The sequence below is a fragment of the Falco naumanni genome, chromosome 11, assembly GCF_017639655.2.
Source record: "Falco naumanni isolate bFalNau1 chromosome 11, bFalNau1.pat, whole genome shotgun sequence".
Lineage (NCBI taxonomy): Eukaryota > Metazoa > Chordata > Aves > Falconiformes > Falconidae > Falco > Falco naumanni.
In genome coordinates, this window is record NC_054064.1 from 4,601,637 (window position 1) to 4,624,804 (window position 23,168).

The 23,168-nt window shown below is 44.1% G+C and overlaps 1 protein-coding gene across 2 annotated transcripts in view; it reads right to left on the reverse strand.

The window, feature by feature from the left end:
• Positions 1-9,975, reverse strand: part of C11H1orf21 (chromosome 11 C1orf21 homolog) — a 124,938-nt gene extending 114,963 nt beyond the window's left edge. Inside the window, exon 1 of one of the 2 annotated variants that reach the window (XM_040611033.1) lies at positions 9,715-9,975. The gene's annotated coding sequence lies outside the window, so the exon portion shown is untranslated. Of the gene's footprint in view, positions 1-8,680; positions 8,769-9,714 lie in introns of those variants that run through there. The other variant, XM_040611034.1, reaches the window with a different exon arrangement.
• Positions 9,976-23,168: the final 13,193 nt, after the last annotated feature.

A 23,168-nucleotide genomic window follows, 5' to 3' on the forward strand; every position in this document is an offset into this window, starting at 1 on the left:
TTTATTTCAAAATGAGGGTGGTGATTTTTTGTACCTTGGGGTTTCTTTTAGAGGGCAGGCAGGAGAGGAAAGCCAGCAGTAACACAACTACTTGCCTTACTCTCATTAATTGTAACAGGTGCAAAGAAATTCCTCCTCATGCACTGCAAGCCAGCTTAAACCCCAGAAAAATAAGAGTCCTCAACCTGTTGCGCTTAACAAATGTTCTCAGTGAACTTCACCTTCTCTGTAGTCTCCTCTGGTCTCATGCTGCTGCCCAACCTGTTCTGCCTACAAAGGAAGGCCAGGGCAGGGCCTGGAAGGGTTTGGACCAATTTTTCACCCAGCAGCAACAGCACTATGTGCTGATTCTGCCACATTTGCTATTGCTTCAACCTGAGTGCCCTCAGAAGACCAAACCCTGCAGGCGTTCCACAGCCAATCTTCCCTGACTCAACAGGAACACCATCCAAATCTTGACGCTGGCATGCACCGTGCTTCTATCTGCGAGAACAGGATCTCTGCTCTCAGCCTCACATGGGCCTCCTGGCCGGCAGTCAAAGTATGGGGGAGGAAAGGCTAAGTGTTTGTTTACACCCTCTGCAGCTGATGGGTGGGAAGGGAGCTGAGAGGGATGGAGCAGGCAAAGACAGGGTGCACATCCTTAACTACCACTTTCAGAGTGGCTGAATCGGCGCCGCGTGGACGGGTATTTACTGCTGACATAGGCCTGTAATAAATCACTACCTTTCTGGAGCAACAAGGAAGTTGCAGGGGTGACTGAGTCATCCTCCATCCTGACGCCATTCCAGGAGTGGAGCCACGTACATCCCCCGGCTTTGGGCTGTGCCCATGGCCCAAAAATAGCTTTTAAGCCAAATCCTGCAGTCATCATTCAAAGCTGAAACGCTTTATTTACACTCAGCAAGAATTCAGGTATGTTTTTGACACTGCTAAGAGCAACCAGTGCTTAAGTTATTTGCTTAACAAAGAAGTCTATTTAACTACAAGAGTTACACCAAGTATGCAATGTTTTCTGACCCACATAGAAGCTAATAATTCGCATTTTATGGAACCACTTTATGTAGACAACCCATCTTAATGGCCAACAACACACTGTACAAAAAGTAATAATTGAAAAGCAGTCGTCAGCACTGTTATTTGTGTTACAGGTAACTCACAAACCTCATTAAATTGTAGTATTAAATTTCTAACGACCTTCTGGCAAGCTGTTCAGTTCAAGAGTTTTTTTTTAAGGCGTGAGCCTGCAGACTGGCAAGCAACTGTGGAAGAAGTACGTGACAGCTACCCGGAGCCTGTGGGAGTGCCCAGGCAAAAGCCCCCATCACAAAGATGTCGGCCTGATCCCGCTTTGGCAGAAGAAGCGACTTTGACTTCATGAACCCTCCCTCTCTCCAGCCAGTCACTTGACCGGGCTTCTCTCACAAGTTTCTACCCTAATGCCAGATTAATCCTACTTTATCCAGTCCCCAGACATCGAAGAAGCTCCAGCTCTTTTGTCTCAAATCATTGGCTTTTAAACTATTTCTGTTGCAGCACCCAAGCATTTGCTGTGGATGAGAAAAGGCTCAGAGATCAGCACAGCGGTGTAACGGCAAACAAATATTATACCACAAAGTCTGGGATTTTCATAGTCTTTATGAAATTAGGCCCCCTGAATCCCACTGTGACTCAGTGAAGAGTCAAGTGCATAATTTTCCATTGTGCTTGATGCTTGTAAAAATCCACCAAATAAACATACAACTAAACGTAGCTCCACAAGGCTGAACATTTGTCATTCTCCTAAATGCTGTTACTAAGCCTGAGGCCTCTTATTCCACTATTTATTTATTTATTTTAGGAAATAGCCTCACTCTTGCCAAAACATCAAAGATGCAGAATGCTAGTTATAGGAAAATCTACCTCAGAGTCAGCTCCCGTCGTTGGGGGAAGAACAACAAACAAACCCTATATTCCAAGCTGACAATCATCACGATCTGCCCATTAGTGTTGCGTCGCCGGTCTGTCACGCTGATGGAGTCTGTCTACTTGTGTTGGGGATGACAGTCGCTCCTCGCTGCTGACGTCTTTGCTCAGGGCTGTGCCGCGGTCTCCGGTACACAATCTGCTCCAGAACATGCAGACTGGCTGTTGCCATTTCAAAAGCTTTCCTAGCATATTTCTGCAGACTGAAACAGGAAAATTCTGGGCAGCCAGGCGCTGATTTATCTCTGTATGAACGCCTGCGGGTGTAATTCGTGCAGCTCTTCCAAACAAAACATTTTCACTGTGATAGGAAAGGCAAACTCCCCCAAACCCAATTTGTTTGGTGGTTAATTAGTATCCTCCACTGCAACATTTGAGACAAAAGAAAGAAGTGGTCCCTCTTCTCCCATGAGCATCAAGACTTTTTAACCTCAAAGATATACCTTATCTGACATGACAAAGGCAGAACAGATCCAGCTTATTATTTTTTTTTCCTCCCCCAAACAGAGGGAAAACAACAGAAACTATCTCAGAAGCTTATTCATTGGTAAGTTCTGATTTTCATTTCAGTAGCACTGGTCAGACACTTAAAATTATAGGCTCCCACACCTGAAAACTAGGTAGTAATTTAAAAACATAAATCATAAGAAAAAACAACTCTGTCCGTAAGAACTTCTGAGTGGTAAAAATAACAGAGACAGTATTAGAAAACCCTGGCTGGCTTTTCTTTCGCCCGCTAATAAAACAAGTCCCTGAAGTACCCATACGAGTTTCTCCTCCGTGCATTTCCATGCTGGTTGAAGGGAAGAGCCGCCAGCTCTGCTCCCTTGAATTCAGTCTGGCTTATTCAGCAGCTTCAGTTCTGCTCTTTCAGATTCCTGCAAAAATAAAGGCTCAGAAGAGAAAGCTGAGCCTCTGGGCATCCACCAGACCACAGCTACCGTGCGTACGTAACAAGCACAACTGCACTGGAAGAAAAAGAACAGTACCCAATCCTTCAGCATCACATGGCTGACCAAGATCAGCAGCCCCAACCACATCTTTAAACATCCTACTTTCAGCCCGCTGCTGAAAGCGGCTTCCTAGTGACAGAGTGCTTTGTAATTCCATCTGCAAGAAAAGACCAAACTCCTGCACATTTTGTCAGTACATTTATTGCACATCAGCTGCACTCCCTAGAAGCTGCAGCTGAGATGAGCAGGCCTGCAGACAAAATTAAGCGGCGAGATCCAAACTAGGTATTGCCAGAACAGAGAAACATCTTAGTCACCCCTCAAAGCTGATGCTAAAATGGACCTACAGACCCTTATCAGCCCTTAAGACAGCAGCATTTGATTTGTTTCACCAGCTGATTCTTCCCTCAGACTGTTTTCTGGTGGAGATGTGCAAATATTCAATATTCAGAACTTCACTGAATAGCAATTCAAAAGGAATTCTCCAAACAGAAAGGTGAACTTCAGCAAGCACATTTCCCTAGGAATGGCACACCGACATCAGCACAAGTCAACACCAAAACCTGCAAAATTCACAGAAAATGCTGCTGCCACTGTAACACAGGGGAAGACAGCGATTCATTCGCTCCTCTGTGTCTTCCTGCTAAAACAATCTCCCTGCCCGATATCCTAAATTGCACAGGCTCCACAAATCTATAGTTAGCCATGACTCTAAAACACAGAAGTCTGTCTGCCAAACACACATAATCACATTGAAGTTGTTTTGCCTTTATTAATAAAATCTTGGGATGGGATGAGATAAAAATCCTAAGGAAAAAAGTTTAAAAGGTAAGTCCCTCCCCCTCACCAAATGAAGAGCTGTCCTTGTGTGGATAAACTTCTCTGTTGGGCAACTTGGATAAACCTTTCCTTGTTCATTATAAAAGCACAAGCTCACCAAGGTCCTTTTATGTCCTGATGTATGAAATTATTCCAGCTATATATCGTTTCACTGAGTCCAAGGGGTGAGGCTATGGTATTTATAGATACGTTCAGGGCTAGAATTTTGGTTAGCAACAACATAGTTACGGTCTCAATGCCTAACACACTTTTGGGAAAATGCCCACCTGTATATATATATCCTGGAAAATTTTTCCTATTAAATACGTATTTCAAGTGAACTTGCTTTTTGTCTTTTTCCAAACATATGCATAAAGCCTACTAAGAAAAACAAACTGGGACCATTTCCATAGTAAGAGGGAAGACCCTGATGCTTTCAGACACATTGACTGGTTTGGGATTTTTTTTACTAGCCACAGCACTTCACTCTCAAAAAGAGGCCTCAGTTTCACTAAGCGCATGCCACACATTAAGAGGTGAATCTCTGCAAACAACTCAAAACAGAGGCAGGTAAGACAGTGCTCCACAAAAGAGAATGCATGTTTTTCCCCCCATTTGGATAACAGATGAAGAGCTCATAATGGTTTAAAAATCTCTTTCTCCCAATCTCTAATCCAGAGCCCTGCCTAAAGGCTGTTCAGGACTGGACCAATACTCCAGTTAAATCACTTGGCACTGGCATCTCTTCACTCCATAACTACCTTCCTTTGAACCAAGGGATGGCAGACATGCTAGCAAGGGATGCTCTTGGATTAACACACTGTTGCAGAGATCTTATCCATATGCATGTACTGTTGTTGTGTATAGCATCATTATGTAAGTGCCTCTATTTTTAAAACAAACTGAAAACGTTTGTCTGGTCACTCTCTACTATTATCCCACCCATAAACCAGTAAGCTGAAATTCCACCCACTTTAATCATAAGTTTACAGGCTTACGGGTGGAATAACAGTAGAAATGACAAAACAAAGGTTTTCTGCTTGCTTTACAACCATGAAAATTTTACCCATTTTTATCAATAGGATTTCAGAAGCTGCCATAATAATAAATCAACAACCTTTGGATGCCTTCTTTTAATACACCAAACAACTACCATTACCACTAGTACTAAAGTCTAGGACAACAAACTGTAACCCAGACGGACTCCTGGTCCACTGGTACAAACGCAAATACTGCAAGTCAATTCACAGTCAAAAGATCCTGCTTCTCTGCCACACAGAGGAAAAAGTGGAACTTAAACCATGACTTTTTAACACTCATCTGTTCCTGAAGTGGTCCAGGACGGCATGTTGAAAGCTAACCTAAAGAACAAATCAAGGACCTAGTAATTGTTTTTACTGCATGATGCTGCACTTACTGCAATCTGTACCTCTTAACTTCAAGCTCTTCGATACGGTTTTAAAATTCTGTTCCCCGCATCTTCCACATCCTCTAAAATGTTGCATGAGACACCTTGCAAAGATTTACTTTGGGAAGAACTTCAGACAACACTGCTGAAGTGGATCCTTGGCATACAGCAATTCTTTTGATGCCCGAGTTGCTCTGAATCAAGACTTACTGTGAACCATGTACAAGATGTACAGCTGCAGAATCACATCACTTCTTGTATTTCAACATTTTTTTTGCATGCATTCACCTAAACAAAACAGCCGTAATGGTACGTATCTATAAAAGGTGATTGTAAATGGGGCTGGGAGCATACCTTACTGCAAACTTACAGCAATTACCCTTCTATACTTTCTAAGACCTGTTAACATCCCCATATATAGTACTTTTCTGTGTGAAAAATCTGAAAAGGAAGATATTCTTCCAAAATTGAGATAAAATCACAGGGCAGGCACTTCAAATGGCAAGTTGTAAAACAAGTGAAATAAAATCGTTTGCAGAGTGCGCAATTATACCAGACGTTCACCGACACAGATTGGCGTGAACAGTAATGCCATGAAGTTTTTCAAAACAAATAAGACATTTTTCAGAGAAGGAAATCCATCAGCAACTATTAAACACAACAGCCTCGATGGAACTGCCAGCCCAAAGATTTCCTAGAGTAATGATGGCTGGAAGGGTTTTACCAGGAAGAGAACGCTGTAGTTACAGTTTTCCTATCCACATATAAGTGGCCTTATCAGAAAAGATACTGAGCTAGACAGATCTCTAGTCTGACCAAGAATAACTGCTCTTATTCAGTTCATAAAATTGAAGACGACAAGATACCAACCGGTTAATAAATTAGAGCTGAAGGAGACTAGTACCAGTAAAAGAAATAATCTTAAAATTACTGATTGCATATCAGATTCCACACCACCTCCTCTCTGAACATCCTACAATAATACAGCCTTAACAGTATTACCAATTCCCCGAAGTTCCTCTTTAGATTCCAGTATACCCAAAATGTGCTTGTGTACATTTAGGCACAAATATGTTACACAGCACAAAGATCAGCCAGTAGCATAGTGATATATATTTACAAGTGCCTGTGAAATCCCTTTGCAATTAGATGCCTGCTTATATAGAATTACACACAGTCCGCAAGGAAATAAGTAATTGTAGTAATAAAAAAAGCCACCTACTGGAGTATTTTTGAATGTGTATCCAAAACATAGTCCTGTTCCATCATGTTCTGCTGAAGGACAGAAAAGCAGCATCCAGGAGGGTACCTTATCTTTCCCCGAACAAGAGGAAGGCTGGAAGGGTTCAGGTTCCACACCAACACGAAGGCCTCTGGAAAACTGACTGCCAGGAGTCAGTTATTCCTCCTTTCCCTGCACACTTGACACCACTGCATACCGTAGTTAACGGTGGGCATGTTTCATGCTACAGTATTTTTAGAGCGAGGTCCACTTCTCCAGCACCAGAGCCCATGCGAGATCCCTGCGCCGCAGCTGCAAACTGGGTCCCAGCGAGGCACTGCGCGCACAAACACAGCGAGGCCCCTGTTGTAGCGCCATTGAACACCTACCAGGATCCTCCCTGCACTCCAGCTCCTTCCCACGCACCCCAGGCCTCCACCTCCCCCCTTCTGTATCGGCTCTCATCTCTCTCGGTGGGATCTCACCTCGGATACACCAGTAATGCCCACACCACCTACTCCTGCGCCGACCTTTGCTGGGCAGCATGCACGTCACCACCTCCTTTCTCAGCAGATTCAGGGAGACAAGCCTTAAAAATCTCTACCTGTGGCAATGCTGCCTCCACGACAACAAGAAGAAATAGCCAAATAATAATGGACCAGTTGAGGGGCTGCCAGCTTCAGCAAATGTGTCTGGAATTGTATTTTTTTATTATTTTAAAAAGCTTCCAGTTGAGCCTTGGTCATCTTTCTAGACCCAACACCTGCACTGCAATCAGCAGAGCGCCTGCACAGCACCCCAGACATGATCAAGCTGCACACAAAGATGTTTGCAGAGGCCTTTACTTGCCAACTAAATGAAGCTGAAAGTTTGCCCATGCATGTGGGCAGCACCTAATGCACCACAGAAGCTCCTGGAGTACAGACAATCAATATTAAATCCATTATAATCCCAAGAAGTTTACCAAACACTTATTTACTATGTTACTGTGTCCACTCATTGTGTTTTTGTCCAGTATTTGCAGTACACTAACTGCAGCACACCTCTCCCATGTAAACACTCGCCCTAATCCACGACGTTATATATATATCATTTGTTTACCCAAAGTTGAATGATCGTTGTTAATCTGATTGCATAACAAACTACAGCAGCCTTAAATAACCAAACTGCTCTTTCCAGCATGGATTAGTCGAAATCACTCACTTCAGCACCCCATCTCTTAAAAAAGTGAAAGAGATCATGGAGAAAGAAGAAAATAAAAGCACCCAGCCACTGCTTTCACAGCCAACTACTGTGGAAGACACACTACAGTGTGCAGATGCAATGTAGTAACTTCACACCTGGTGCAGGCTGTGAGCGCAAGATAAAGCGAAACGTTTTCAACTGCTGAACAATATTGCGCAATTAAAGCACATTCTGCTAGATCTTATTCACAGCTCCAGCGCAAGCTATTAAGCAAAATATACAGCATGGATTTTCAAAACAAGTAATTGCACGTATATAAACAAAGGCCATAATTTACATGGCAGATCCCATAAAAGCTTATCTACCACATGACATCACACCCATAAATTACAACTTAAAGTACCAGTGCCAAAGAGCTCCTGCCCTCTCAGCCCAAAATGAACATTAATATCAAACACTGCTCATCCATGACTGCACCTCTTGGAGACAGAACCACATGAAGTACCCCCTGAGACAGAGTAGTATTTAAAGATTCTTCAGACAATGAGAAGATGTATAATTATTACTGTACTGTATTACATCAGAAAGTCTTAAACAAATCAAGCTGCCTCATCATACAACGCTCAAGATAATATAAGGTTTAAACAACATCAAGCAGTATCGGCGCATTTCACTTGTACCAAAGGGCAAACACCTCCAGCCCCCATACACAGGAGATCTTCAGAAACACGTAGCCTTACAGCTATTATCAAACAGCAAGTTAGAAAAGCAAAACCAAAACACACGTATTTCTTTGAACAGACTCAGGACCACAGTTTTTCCATTGAAATCCAACCAACCAGGGCATGGGGAACGTGAAGGGCAGGCAAATGGGAAACCAAGTAAGGCAAGGAATATGTTTTGGCATCTCTCAGTTTTAGTTCACCAGTCCATGATCTGCCCAAGAGAAATCAAGAGGCAGAGCCAGGGGCTAATATGAAACTGCCTATTGATCGCAGCTGGCTTTCTACAGCACACAACAAAATTCATCCCCTTGACTGATACCCACGGTGGCAGCCTCATCATGGAAGTTACAGACAAGACAGGCATATCAGCAAATGACCCTCCAACCAACACACACTGGAATACCTTTGTAGGGGAAAGCAAGCTAAGCATCTCTGCTCCAGGCACAAATATCTGCTCCTCAGAGTCCGTAGTCACCTGCAAATCCATAACAATTATCCCAGTGCCCCTACGATCTGTCTGCACCGGGGGACTACCTACACAGCAGGCCCTGCCCCAGGGAAGAAAGAGGCTCCACCAACCCTGTCCACGCCAGATGGGTCTGTGCCGTCTCCATCACGCTCAGCCTGCACCGAATTCACCATTTCTGCGCGTTATTACGAATCTGACATCACATCAGTGCAAGCACAGTCTGACATCTACAGTTAACTCGGTGATGGTGTAAGTGCCGCCTGGCTTACAGGCATTTGGTGTTGCAATACGCTTGCTGCTGAACCCTTGAAAGAGAAGATATATATATACACACACACAGAAAACCTGCTACAGAAAGCCTCGCAGTGACTTGTTTCTTCTCCATAAGGCCGGCGGAGCCGCAGCGAGCCATGTCCCTCCTTCGAGCGAGGGAACTGCAGCAGGAGACCCCCCTGCCTCACTCCGCTCCTGCGCCGCGGCAGCGCAGCACCCCCCGGAGCCAACAGCTGCCGCTCAGCCCCCTGCCCGCCTGCCCGGATGGGGAACCCTGCCCACCCTGCGGCCGCGGCGCCGCCGTGAGCCCCCGCCGTCCCCGCGCAGCCCCCGGGGCTGGCAGCACTTGGCGAACTGCGGAGGCAGGCGCCCGCTCCCCGTACAAAGCCCCTCGGGGTCATGAATAAAACATGGCTCGGAGGAGGAAGGGGGGGGGGGGGGGAAGAGGGGGGGGCGGGATACGGAGGAGAAATAAGGGAATAAAACGGCTGCGCGGCGGCCGGGGGACGCGGCGGCGGGCACGGCCCCCGCGGGGGCCTCCCCGGACCCCGACGCCGGCCCGGAGCTGGGGCGCCGCCCGGCCCCGGCCCGCCCGCCACCGGCCCGGGCCTCCGCGAGGGAAGCGGCGCCCCTCGCCCCCCGCCCGCGGCTGCTCCCCCCCCCCCCCCCCCCGCCGGCCCCCGGGGGACGCTCACCTCAGGAGCCGCCGCTCGCAGCGGCTCTCCCGCCGCGGAGAGCCTCCGGCAGGCGCCGGGCGCGGCTCGGGGCCCGGACTGGAAAGGACCGGGAGGCGCGGGCGACCGGGCGGCTCCAAGTAAGCGTGCGAGCGCGGCAGCGGCGACGGCAGCCGGGCGCGGAGCGGCCTCTCCGGGGAGCCGGGGCGGGCCGAGGCGGGGAATGGGCGTTGCGGAGCTGGGGGCGCGCCCGGCCGTCACGGCGGGGAGGCGGGGAGAGGCCGCGGAGGAGGAACCGCCACGCACCGCCCGCCCTCCCGCCGCCGGGGGCCGGGTCCCGGCCCGCCCGCCGGGCTGTGAGGGCGCGGGGGGCGCTCCCCGCCTCGCTCCTCCCGGGCGAGAGACCGAGCGGCGCCCGCCGGCCGGCCTGGGCGGGGACCGGGGCCTGCGCGGCAGCAACGTCCCCTGCCCGCCGCGGCCCTTCCCGCCGGACCGCGAGGGGCGGGGGCGGCGTTACCTCAGGCGGCGGCGGGTGCCGGGCCGCCCTTCCCGCCCGTCGCCTGCCGCCCGCCCGGCCTCGCTCCTCGGCCCCGGCGGTCACACAGGCCCCATGTGGCGGGCAGGTGCCCGGGGGACTTAAGAAGACGTTTAAACGTAACAGCATGTCCTTAATTAAAGTGAAGGGTCTCACAACTGCCCGTGGAACGGTTTTAAGTTACTGCTAAAAATGTGCCCTTTCGAATGCTTTGTTTCCAACAGAACTCACAGGCAAGGTTAAGGTGTTATCTTTCCAGTCATTTTGGAAATCCTTACAAAAATTTCCCACTTTGTCCTTTTCCACTGACTGTTAGGAACCAAGTCACAGTGATTATCAGGGCTGTGCTTTTTAATTACCTCACAGAAAACTTACGTGTGCAGAGGTGGAAGAATGCAGGGATGGGACTTTTCCAGGCCAAGCTGTTACATTAACACACTGGTTTTGAAGTGCAACGTTCGTGTGAGCAGTTCGATACCCTGAAAGGGTGACAACCAGTACAAAGGCATTCCTGCTCCCTTTCCTAAAAATCTGTGGGTGGGTTGTCCTCTCCTGAGGGAGAAGGAAGGCTGGGCACCCACCAGAGAGTATCTCCAGCATCCATGGTCCACAGTACCTCAGGGTAGGAGTCTGAGGTGGGGGAACACCAGGCATCGAGGTAAAGTCAGAGATGCAAAAATGCAGACCCCTGTGCTTTGGTGTCCTTCTCCCACTCAGCAATGGGACAGCAGAGTGGTTCTCCACCTTACCGTGGGAGGGTTGTTGCCCAAGAACGCAATGCATGTCAGCTTTATTGCAGCATGTGCCCTGATTTTCACAGGCAAAACTGTGGGTTTGTGTTCACAGAGTTTTTCATGAAAATGACTTGTTGACTGAACAGAATTTGAGGTTGAGGTGAAACTTCTTTGAAGATCTGGTTATAAAAGCTTTCTCAGATTGCTTCTGCCAGGAAGTGCTACCATACGAAGTAGTAAGATTCCAGCAAACCTACATTATTTTTATCACTTACAGTTTTAGTATCTTTCAATAATCCAGGCAGATGTGTTTTCATCTAAGAACATTTTTCCTTCACCATTATGAAAATAGTAAAATAAGTAACAGTTTGTTTGCCAAATCTGTGGCAAGATCCCATTTGCAGTCATTTCTACCTTCAACTTTCTAGCAATCTAATATTTTTTTCTCTGCATTAGAAATTACTATCAGGAAGGTGGACATAAACAGCACCAAGAGATCCCAAAAGAGGAAATATTTTCAGCTATAGGTCGACAACTTTGAAGTTGGCCAACTTTGGTTTTCACCCTTTTCACTGCAGAGAGCCTGATACTGTTTCCAAAGACACATGGAGCTTTTACAGTGAAAAATATATGATTGCTATGTCGCTGTAAATGTGCTTCCAATAAAACAACCATAAAAGAACAGCATAAAGCAAACATATTTTGTTTAGCCTCCACAAACCTCCCTGACGTTTTCCTTGTTATGTGTGCAGCTCGTTAACATTCATAATACAATTATTTACATGTAAATCTGCTTCCTTATGCACAAATTTGTTGATCAAGTCTTTGTCTACCCCTCTCATGTAATCAAAGATACATCTAAAAGCAGAAAATAGTTATTTCCTTGATTTCTTGTGTTTGTGTTTCTCATTTTTGAGAAGAGACATTGCATACTGGAGAGCTGTTTTTAGAAGCTGGACAATGATAAATAATGTAAACAATTTCTGATATCCAGAATGTTTTTGATACCAAGCATAGCCCACTCCAGCTGAGCCTGGTGTTCTGTCCCTGCCTAGTGGTGCCCAAACAGGGTATTAGTTCATTACCCCAAGAATAAATAATGGTTTTGATATCAAAACCATGGGCTGGGGGTTGTTCCTGCAAGAAGATGATAACTTTCATCCTGACTTTTTTTGTATGGTACAAAAGAAATCAGCTTTCCCAATTCGGTTCTCCTGCTGCTGTGGGAATTAATTGACTTGGATCTGGGGGAGCCATGGACTAAGGAGTAGCCAGATACTAATATTTGCAAAGACAAAATCATTATTATAAGAAAAAGAAAAAACACACAAGCCCCTTAAAACTCGTGGAAAGTAGAGAGGTGAAGTTAGAAATGAGTATCGAGAGAGTCAGTGGCTCCAGAGACTGCAGTTGATTATCTTCTTTTGAAAGAAGGTCCACCTCTGGGCCAGATTCTGCCACATTGTTTTGGGACCCTTTCTTCTCTAAGGCAATAGCTTGTGTTCCCCTGAAATCCACGGGCTTGTCATCAGGGAGGCCTTTCCAAGCAGGGCTACCTCTGCCATCAGTGGGAGGTTCCTTCGTGTTGACTCCAACGCAGCAACTCACCAGATGGAGCAGAGTGTGATGTGCACAATTAATTTCCAACAATGGCATCGAGCTTTAAAGCTGGTGAGTTGGTGTCTCAAAGTCTGAAATTTTGCACTATGGCAGATTATTTCTTGGTTTGATCTACATGTTGTTTCTATTCTGATGAATCTGTTTGATTAGAGCATGCTTTTTACCTAGGTTGATGTATGTTATTTCCAATGTGGGTGCAACTGTAGTGGGAATATGGACTTGTTTTCTCACGCTTGTACTCACATTATACTGTCATAGTGCGCTTACATTCACAGAAGAGCATTTTCAGTACAATAACACTAGCTACACAGGGAGAGGTAAAAGTGTTACAGCTGGTGTATGTGTAGAACAAGATTTGAGGATGGGAAATGTAAAAGGGAGTGCTGGAAACAGCAATCCTCTTAGGAGAGCAGTTGAAACAGTGGTGTAGAAATACCAGTTTGGTCCATTTATGCACACAAATAAGTTATTTGGCTTTCATCAGACTACTGCAGTGATATCAAAATGTGTGTGTGCCATGCATGTTGCCTAATTATATTAATACAGCAGTGCTTTTAGTGATCTAGCTGCCTTCTTTTCTTATAAAAATGGGAATACAGTTCACTTGTCAATGCCAAAGCCATACATGTACCTGCACCCTACTTGTTATGGCTAAAAAATAAACTGTTACTTTAATCGGGTGGCTGATAACCAGCACAGCAACCGCCTCTGTTCCAAGTCTGAAAATTTTTGCAAATGCCTAAGTTATCCTATTTTATTTTCTGAAAGGTACTGTTGATTTCCTCATGGTGTAATGAAGCTCTACATTTCAGAAATGGGAGAAATTAGAGAAGTCATGGGTTGGCTTACAGATAAATAAGTGAAATTGCTTCACATTTTTCCCAATTAACATAAGTTCAGAAATAAAACTAAAAAACTGCACAGACTGCTGCCAGGAACAGTTTAAAGATTGTGATTAATTGTTATCATCTAGACCCTGCCTGGGAAACGCTAACGTAAACTCCACAATGACAAATTCATTTTCCCTTTAAGAGTAATAGTTTCATAACATCAAACTGTTTCCTAAACGTGCTAATATTCAAAGGTCTTTGTGAACATAATCTCTGCGGTTGGAAAGTCACTGTGAAAGGACTCTGACAGCTGGCATGACGAAGCCATTCCTCCAGCTGGAGGAGAATCATGAGTTGGGGGGGCATGTACCAGATAGCTGGTGCTGCTGGATAATGAAGAGAGGGCACAGAAAGGCCCATGCTTTGTAGATTCAGTTTCCTCCCATGGATTTTCCATGTCCCATAGAATCTGAAGATGTCACGTATCAAAAATTTTTACAAGATTGCAAACTTGCTAAGCTGGGTTTGATGCTGTAAATCAGCAAGCTGCTTTTTGAGCTGTTCTGCAGCTTGACAAGCTATACAGGAACAGACAGGAACTTCCCAACTCCTTTTTAATGGTGCATTGACATCAAAGTCTAGCTTTAGATATTTAAACAATTACAAATTAGTGGATGTTTGTTTTACACAATCTGGCCATGCTCGTTGCATTCACTATCATTATTGAAATGGAAATGGTATTAATCTTCAATAAAGAAAAATGGATCGCAAATTCTGGGCATATTACAGAATGCGTTTTAACCAATAAAGAATTATCTTAGAATAAATAATGCCTTTGAAAACATGAACTACACTCATTCGCCTCACTGAGCAGTACACCTGTTAAGAGGGCAAAAAGGTGTCTGAAATATTTAAAAAGGGTCAAAGTTTAATCTGCATTACTTAAAGCTGCGTGATTCTCCTGCATTTCCTTTTTCACATTTTCATCATCACAGAAAAGTGCCTACATTAAAAATCTAGGGCAGAAAACAAGCCCAGCTGTAGAAGAAACCTACAGATACCCCTGGGAATTTTCAGGCAATCTTTACTGATCCCAGTTTTATATGCAATGTTTGTTTATTTACTCTTCAAATTCAGTTATTCTCTTTATACCTGAGATTGTGATTTAGCAAAATAAGGCAAAATAGGTAGATAAGCCACACACATTTTGGATTCTGTATAAAGAATAAAAGATCCATGTCAAATCATTCAATTCTGAGGTCCTAATTCCACATTAATGTCTTAGCAAAGCTGTCTATTAATTTCAGGCAAAGGCAGAGGGAGTAAAGAGTATAAGCAGGAACATTAGTTTCCAGTTGTTCAACATTTAGATGCAGCACAGATACTGCTAAATTTAATACATTGAGTTTCTTAGCCTAAAATATGTTTTATGCTGGGACTGGAGTTGCAGGCCATGTGCCTATACTATAGCAAGATAAACCAACCAAGATCAACTTGATTTTTGTGCCTGGAGCCACAGTTTGTCAGAAATCCCCACCATCTGCTATACTGCTCCTCTAACAGGGCAATGTATGATCTGAAAAAACAGGAAATTAGTGACAAGCAAGGACTGGCTGCTATGGTCCTGTTTGGGTCACCAGCAAATGATCCCTTTGACTTTCATGGTGCAGAATTGGATCCAAAGCACATGCTGAGTTACACTCATTACTGAGTTAACATCAAAAAGCCAAGAACATTTTCTTCTAGTCTACACCCGTTTCTCAGTAACAGTTATGCTAGCAGGACTTTCTGTTGAAGCCTCTTAAGCTTTAACACAGCTCATTTTGAGACTAAATTAGACAGAGAACAGCTCTACCTCCTCTTTTGGGAAGGTGGCCATCTCCTGTTGAGAGCATTGGGGGACAGTGCTCACTAGTGATTTCTTCTTCTGGCACACGTTTGCAAAGCACAGATCCACTCCCGCTCCTTACCTCCATCAGGCGTATACACAGTTTTAAGGTAAGTTAGAAAAAGGGAGATTGTCCCACACAGAGACCCTCTGTACACCACAGTGGTGTCTGCACTACCAGGCTTCTGATGACTACAGACCACATCCATTTGGACGTGCTGTTGTGGCAAATGCCTCAAAGGAGGCTGCCAAGACTTTGGCTCGAATGGGAAGGGTTATTGGGAAGCCATCCTTCATACAGGGTACTTGATGTTGAATTTTGCTGTCTGGGTATTTGGGAAATGGTTGGGTTGGTGTGATGGGATATACGAGTTGCTATGTGATGGTTCCTTGGCAGGGTGGCTGTAATACAAGAGCAGTTTACTTGTTATGATAAGATCTGAACTGCCAATGTTGAATATTGAGACAACTACATTAGGAGATAAGCATTGTTAAATTTTAAGTAAATCAGTCTTTCAGGGGCCCATAAAAATACTGTTTGCAAGAACATGAAGCAAAAACTTGTGGCTATAACAGTAATGAAGAATTAGGGGATTTTTCATATATGTTAATGCACCAGGAAAAAAACCCAACCACCAAACATTCCAAGTTCATAACTAGTTGAAAGATTGCTTCAAACAGTAAAATCTGGCTTAGGTGAAGTCATCATTTCCGTTCTACCCAAGTCATTTAATAGCATTGCAGGAAGGGACTGTGCAGTGTGTGCAAGGTTAAACCCGCACACAGCTTCTATTAGATCATGGTCTCAGGTCTCAACAACTCAGATGGGCAAACAGTGGTCCAGTTGGTAGCCTAGAGCACAGAGTGGGCCTAAGAAGCAAAGCTACATGCCATGGCTAAGAGGCCGTATTTTAACTGCTAGCACAACTTCCAATGCATGATTGGAAGAGGGCATCAAAAAGAAGTATATAAATGGATTGGCCTGCATCAGTTTTCATACCAGAAAGCAGAATTCACTGACTTGAGAATACTGTTGTCCATATGGGATTGAAGGTCTGTTTCATTGTGCAACTTTGTGTGTGTTATTCCCTTTTAATTTCCAAGCTGAGGAAATAAAGAAGAAATATTCTTTGTCATTATGCTGCTATTATGGCAGAGAATTTAATTGCATTCAAATCAAGGCAAATTTATGATTCCCTTAGAAATTGTAACTTGGTCCAAAACACTGAGCTCTTTCGGAGTGATTGTTGCTACGCACCTTTACAGAAAATATTTAACTCACAGGAAGTGTGTATTATAGTTAATAAGGGAACAATTACATTGAATTTCACAACTTGTATAGATATGTGATTAATCACAAATGCATTTTTATTGTAATTTTTATATATAGGTTATGATATGGAGCTGTAGAGTAGGATTTGTCTGCCTTATCCTAGGCATCTCTGATCAGATGTCCATGTTACAGCTAGTTATCCATGGCTCCTTTTAAAGTCAGTGGAGAGAAGTAAGGACCTCCAAAGGCTGATTTATCTTAAGATGAAATGAGTGACCTCCTGGAAGCTCGTGTTTTGCTGGCATAACTAGCACAAGCACAGGCACCTAAGTTCTGATGTCCTAACCATGTGAGGTGGATCTGTCCTCAGGGAGCAATTCAATGGTCTTTAGGAAGACAATCATTCCATCATCATTTTTGGGAGCTTTTCCTCAATTAACATGTAAGAAGTTTTGCCTTTCTGGCTTGCCTACTTTGCCTGTCTCCTCCAGAACCATCACTGTGCAGTCCAGAGATACCTTGGAAATGCTACCACTTTGGCAGTAATTACCCAAAAAAGTGTTTTCGTTTCATTATGCAAACAAACTCACTTGCTGCTAGGCTGCTCAAAAGTTTCTAACTTAAAGGAAGAAGGAAAAAGTTAGTAGAAAGAAGGATGTCCCTCCCCAAAAGGCAGGGAGGATATTGCCAGCAGTCTTGCATTAATCATCTCTGTAGCTTAAAGGCAGAGAGAGAGATTGGGATAGCAATAAGAGGAATTAGAAGGCAGGTATCTGAGACTACACTTTGAAAAATCCACGAGAAAGTCATAATTGATGCTCATAGTGATTAAAAATTGAACATCACTTAGTAGTTCACTCTAGGTAAGATTAGTTTGGTCTGAGGCCAAATCAAAACTAATGTTTCCATAGAACTGTGTTAAAATATGACACACCATTTGGGTGTTATTTATGCATGTTTAAGCAGAATGAAAAAATGAGCTTTCCATCATATTGAGCTAATGTCCAAACAATGGGGACTATTTTGGATCTAGAAATTCAGATTCAACATCCAGCTCAAAAGTTTATACATCCCAGTGAGAGGCTGTGGTGGGGCTCATCTTTGGTTAAGAATGGCATGAAAGCATTCTGGCCACTCTCAAGCCAGTGAAGGGCAGTACCAAAGAGCAGTTCTGTGTTCTTTGTTTTCACAACATCCCATTATATTCCCTTTTTTGAAATCCTAAGACCTCTGTGAAATGGGGTGGGTGCCCAGTCTTCTCACCAGCTTCTTTTGTTACTGAACAACAAGAACAGGTGAGGGGAAAGCCAACTTAGGTGCACAGGATGATGTGGGGAAGGCTGAATGTCTTGCCCAGTCTTCCCTGACTCTTTGTTGGTATAACCTGTCTCAGAAGATCTACTGGTGTCCCTCATTCTCATGCAGCATGCCAAATGGGTTGAACAGACCATCTTCTGCCCTTCCCCATCACAAAAAAAGTCCAGATTTGAGGAGGGGAGATGCAAGTTTGCATGTGAATGACCTTGTGCTTTTCATGGCAAAACAGGCAGTGCATACCCAGAAGAATGTCTGTCACCAGTGGCCGTGGGGAATGGAAGGGAATCTGACCTTAGGGAAAAAAATCAGATAGGCATTTATTCCACAGTCTAAGCCTGTGGCAACTGATGTTATTGTGGTTTTGCAAAACCAGCTGAGACTCACTAATAGCTTCCTTAAATTGCTGAGCCACAGCAGAGGCAGTAGTCAGGCACATGACTGTGAAGTGTGTGGTATTGATACCCGCCCAGGTGATGAAGCTAAATATAGAGATAATGCAGCCTTTTCTGGTCAGGGGGTAAGAGATGAAAGTCTTACCGATAGCGATACAGGAAAAGAAAGAAAAGCTGCAACTTTTCTGCATCAGCTCCAACAACATCTGCAGCCTGTTGCTAGTGGAATGTGATGCTCCAGGCTTCAAAAAGTATGGAGGCATCTCCCCCAAGGCGAGTACTGCCCTGGGAGTCTGAAGAAACTATAAGCCAAATGAAATAGTAACCTACCTCCAAGCATTGTAGCAGTGTAATTTTTTACAACATACTACACCTGAGATGGTGCAAACATCTGTTACTGGGTTTGTTGTTTGTTTTGTGTCTGTGTGTGTATGTGCTCTTCAGAGAAGGGAGAGGGAAAGAACTGCCAGTCTCTGAAGTTTGCCAGGAATCAGAGGTCCAGGTGCAATGCTGAAGAAAACTTGGTTTGAGCCAGATTGAAAGAAAACACTTTAAAGATACTTAAACAAGCCTCTGTTAATGTTCAGAGGTGGAGTGCTTGGTCTGGATTTTAAAAACCCTTGCTTTTCATCAACTGTGCAACAGTAAGGGGACGTTTCCCAACTTTTAACAGCTATGATAAAAGAAATGCAGAGTGTTATTTCCTCCCTCAGTCCATGGGTCTGTGTTCTCCCCTGTGAGCTGCTGTCGGCAGTTCAAAGGTGTGGAGCAAACCCAAACCTCCAGCTTGCACTATTTGTGACTTCTACTGTTGACCAAAAAGGGAAAGGCGGTTCTCAGTACCCAATGTCCATCCAGCAAAGCCTTTCAAAAATGAAAGAATATTGTGCCATCAGCTTGGTTCAAAACCTTATGGTCCCAGTACATCTCCCTGACTCCTTCCCCCAAATATGTTTGAGTGGTCTGAAAAATCTGTTAAATCTGAAATTTAAGAATTGGCTGAAGACAGCACGTCTGATGGTATCTGTCAGCAGCAGGCCTCGACAGTTGCTCATCTGTGGTGTTGTATGGTCTGAATGCATGTTGCCCTGTCTTCAAAGGTCTTCTTTATGCTGCCCTACTCCACAGCAGGCTTTGAGGTGTCTGGATGAACAGGACCAGACACTTCATTAGCTTGTTTAATGTGATGGAGGTGGAGGGGAAAGGCTGATCTATTTATACTCTTCAGCAGACACCAACACTTGTGACTTTAGCTGTAAGTGGAGCAGTTAAGTGAACCAAACCCAGAGTAACTAAGAAACTGAGCAAATCCTGGTTATCCGGAAGCAGAGGGATGAGTGTTTTTCTGTTTTCTGTTTCAATGAGGACAAAATCAGGCTCCTAAATGTCCTAACACATATCCCAATAACTGGGCAACGAGACTACTTAACTCATCTCCGTAGCCACCTGTGCTTCGCTACTTCCTTTCAGAAAATAGCTGCCTCCATTAATCTTATTCCGTTTAACTGGATTAAGAGTTGCCTGAGTGTTATCTATATTTTCTATACTGTGACCAGAAGGGAGACTGAACACCATACATGAGGTCATTATATATTCATGTGTACAACTACAGAAGTACTGGAGGAGGTTCACCCTCACTCAACTTCTTGGTGTTCAACAGGGAGAAATTTAGCCCAATAATGTCTGAAACTGAGTGGGAACATCGCCTTCCCTGCTGTGTACCAAAGGTTGTGTTCCTATAGTTCAAAATAAGATTAGGGCTTCTTTGAATACGACTAAGCATTTGCAAAATACAAGGAGCTTGTTCTTCGCTCGATGTGGTGGGGACTGCAACGTGAAGATCAGTTTTGGGGTCCCGCCTGGGCTGTGTGCTGGGCTCGTTTGGGCCCGGCGTCAATTCCAGCCACTCAGTTTCTCAGTCCCCAGTGAAACAGGAATAAATACTTCTTCGTTCCTCACTCAAATGGTGCAAAGTTTTATTTTGCTGTATTTGAACACCATGTTGAAGATAAAAATCCCTAGCATTACGATTTGTTTCAACATGCATGTCCTGCTAGTAAAGTGCTGCATAAAAGCCCAGCTCTCATCTCAGCTACAATGGTATTAAGAATAATCGAATGAATCAGAAATGTGAGTGGTTCAGGGCCCGTAAAAGATAGCAGATGTAAGCGAAGCCAAAAAAAAAAAAAAAAGAAGTCTGTGTATTACAAAGTTGTATTACAAAAGACTGTCATAAAAATATGTGTAGAATATTATTTGTATTGTAGGAGAAGTGTTTGGTATCCTTTCCGGCAGAAAATCATATGTAAATTACAAAATCTTTTCAAATATGTTCTATAAATACACAAACCTTGTGGGCTAAGAGATGAGTTGGAGACTGTTACCCAATCTGCCCTGGAGCAGGCCAGGAAAGTAGATCTGCTGCTGAAAGAGAAACAATTTTCCAAGATTTATAGACTATAAATATTGTATTTACCCTCAGAAGAAAGAGTCCATACTCGTAGCAAAAAATGTGTACAAAGTGCGTGCAGGGTTGGGTCCTCTTTGGTTTGGTGTGCCTGTGAAAATAAATTAAAGCATCCCTGGAAGCCAAGCAAATTCAGGTGTCCTTTAGTCCCATCCCATTCATCACAGGGAGGTACAGTGAGGTTTCCCAGGCATGTCTGGCCTGGGAGCACTGCAGTGTTCTTACACATCTGCGACCGCACAGAGAGCTTTTCAGGCCTTAACTCAGGCTGAGAAAGTACAGATGAGCCATGAATACAGAGCATTTTGATATCATTTCCAATTCACAGGCTAGTGTCCAGCATAAACTGCAAGCTGTTTCTGCTTTTTGCTTTCTTATAATTGGGTCTAATCTAGCTGAGATATAGCATATAATTTCCAAATGCTCTGTACACTCTGAGCAATGCATAAGGGTAATGGACAGCGGTTTGGGTATGTGCATTCTCCAAGTCTCATTAGAGGTAGCACTAATATTTACTTGTTTGCATTTCAAACGAAAGAGAGTCTATTTAATAACATCAGAAAATTGGTCAATATTGGCACAGTCCAAGTGCCAAGTGGAGAGCTGGATGATGTTTTCATTAACCTCAGCACTCCCTGTAGTCTGTGCTTGGTTGATTAAGCATCCTCTTCCTTTTGCTCTACCTGCTCAGGCTGAGCCCCACAGATCCTCAGCTCCATGTGGGAGACCTCAGGTTTTGCCCCTTTCCTGCCATCCCAGCCCTGTCTGTGAAGCAGCTGATACTTGTTCATCAGCATCTACTTGATGTGACTATAAGTTTCCGTTCCTAAGATGTGGTTAGCTGGGAAGAGAAATGCAATACATTTATTCATTCATTGATACCCTTGTGAAAGCACACTATGGATTATGTTGTTTACATACTTTTCTGTGGCAGTCATCGCAGTATTTTGCAGATAAAATTGAATTACTTCTTAAAATTGGTCCAGGGAAGGGAAGTGTAGCGATTCCCACGTTAGAGACAGAAAAGCTAAGGCAGAGAAGAAAGATGACTTGCTCAAGGAATCTATGGAGGAAGAGTGGGAGGGAAAATCCCATCTGCTAAAGAAGGAATTAGTCTGGACTACAGGAGGCATGGGATATGATTGAATTGCAGATGAGAAGAAGGTTGGAAGGAAGGTGAAAGCTGTCCTGAAATCTGCCTGGATGCAGGAGAGAGAGAAACTGTATTTTCTGAAATTACTCACAGGAAAGTACCTGTACATATACAGCCAAAAGGGAAACCAGCACCTGGGTGAGGCTAGGACTCACCTCTCAGGAAACAAGGAGACTGTGAATTAGAAGGTTGTCTCTACTTGGCTCGAGCTCAGTGCTGGGCAGCATGCTTGAAGCAGAGCTGCCTGCTTACATGGAGTCTGAATTCAAGCCTCTGAGCAAAACATCCGTTCTTGGTTCAATAGTTCTGTTCACTATTGAACAAGAAGAGGTTGCAAGACAGGGACACGAGAAAGAAGTCATTATTTTGCTACTGAAATTTCTGTTTCTAGCTAGTAATCATTGCTGTTTCTGCCTGTTGTATGTTACCATGCTTAAACTCATGTTGCTTTACATATTTTAGTATTTTTTATCTTTAAAAGTGATGGCAAAATAGACCTCCAGCATGCTTTTAAGAGTTTTTATCACTCAGGGTTTTTGCACAGTGATATGATGGCAGGGATTTAGGTGCTGAGAATTACAGAAGCAATTAGACTATTCATATGAATTTAGTAAAGTTAATCTGTGCTGGACCACGTCTGTAATTAGTCTAAATTAGTTTTTCACTTGTCAAGTAATTCCCAAACAAATAATTCCCAAGCAGATTATTTCAACTCTTAAAACCAAACTTTGTGTTCAACCACCAAAACCTGCTTCTATCTCTACATCTTTAATGGTCCCATTCAGTTCTTTAGACAAAATGCATGTTGGTGTCAATAGTGAAAAAACTATGTCTAAAACCAAGAATAAAAGTGTGTCTTAGTGAAAGGGCAAAAATTCCCCATCAGCAATGACTTAGCAGCTGTTATCTCGCTGGGATCAGGATTTCATGGTGTTTTTAATAAAGAAACATTGCACTGGATGAGTAAAACTCCAGGCTTGTATCTTCCAGCATCAGAGGAAGTTACCCATGCCTTCCTTTTAGCTGCTGACAGAGCGAATACGTCAGTGCAGGGTAGCCAAAGGTACAGTGACTCTACAGGAATGAGTGAAGCCTGGTGAAATGTGAGCCAGTATGTTTTCCCTGGGGACATTTCAGATAGCTCCTGTTTCTATGTGGGCTACAGACGGTGAGCGGAGATAGCGTCACAGTAGCTTTTCTGACTCGCAGAGGGCAAAGCAGAAGGCAAGTGTAAATCACCAGGACAAGGGAACTCAGTCATCTGAG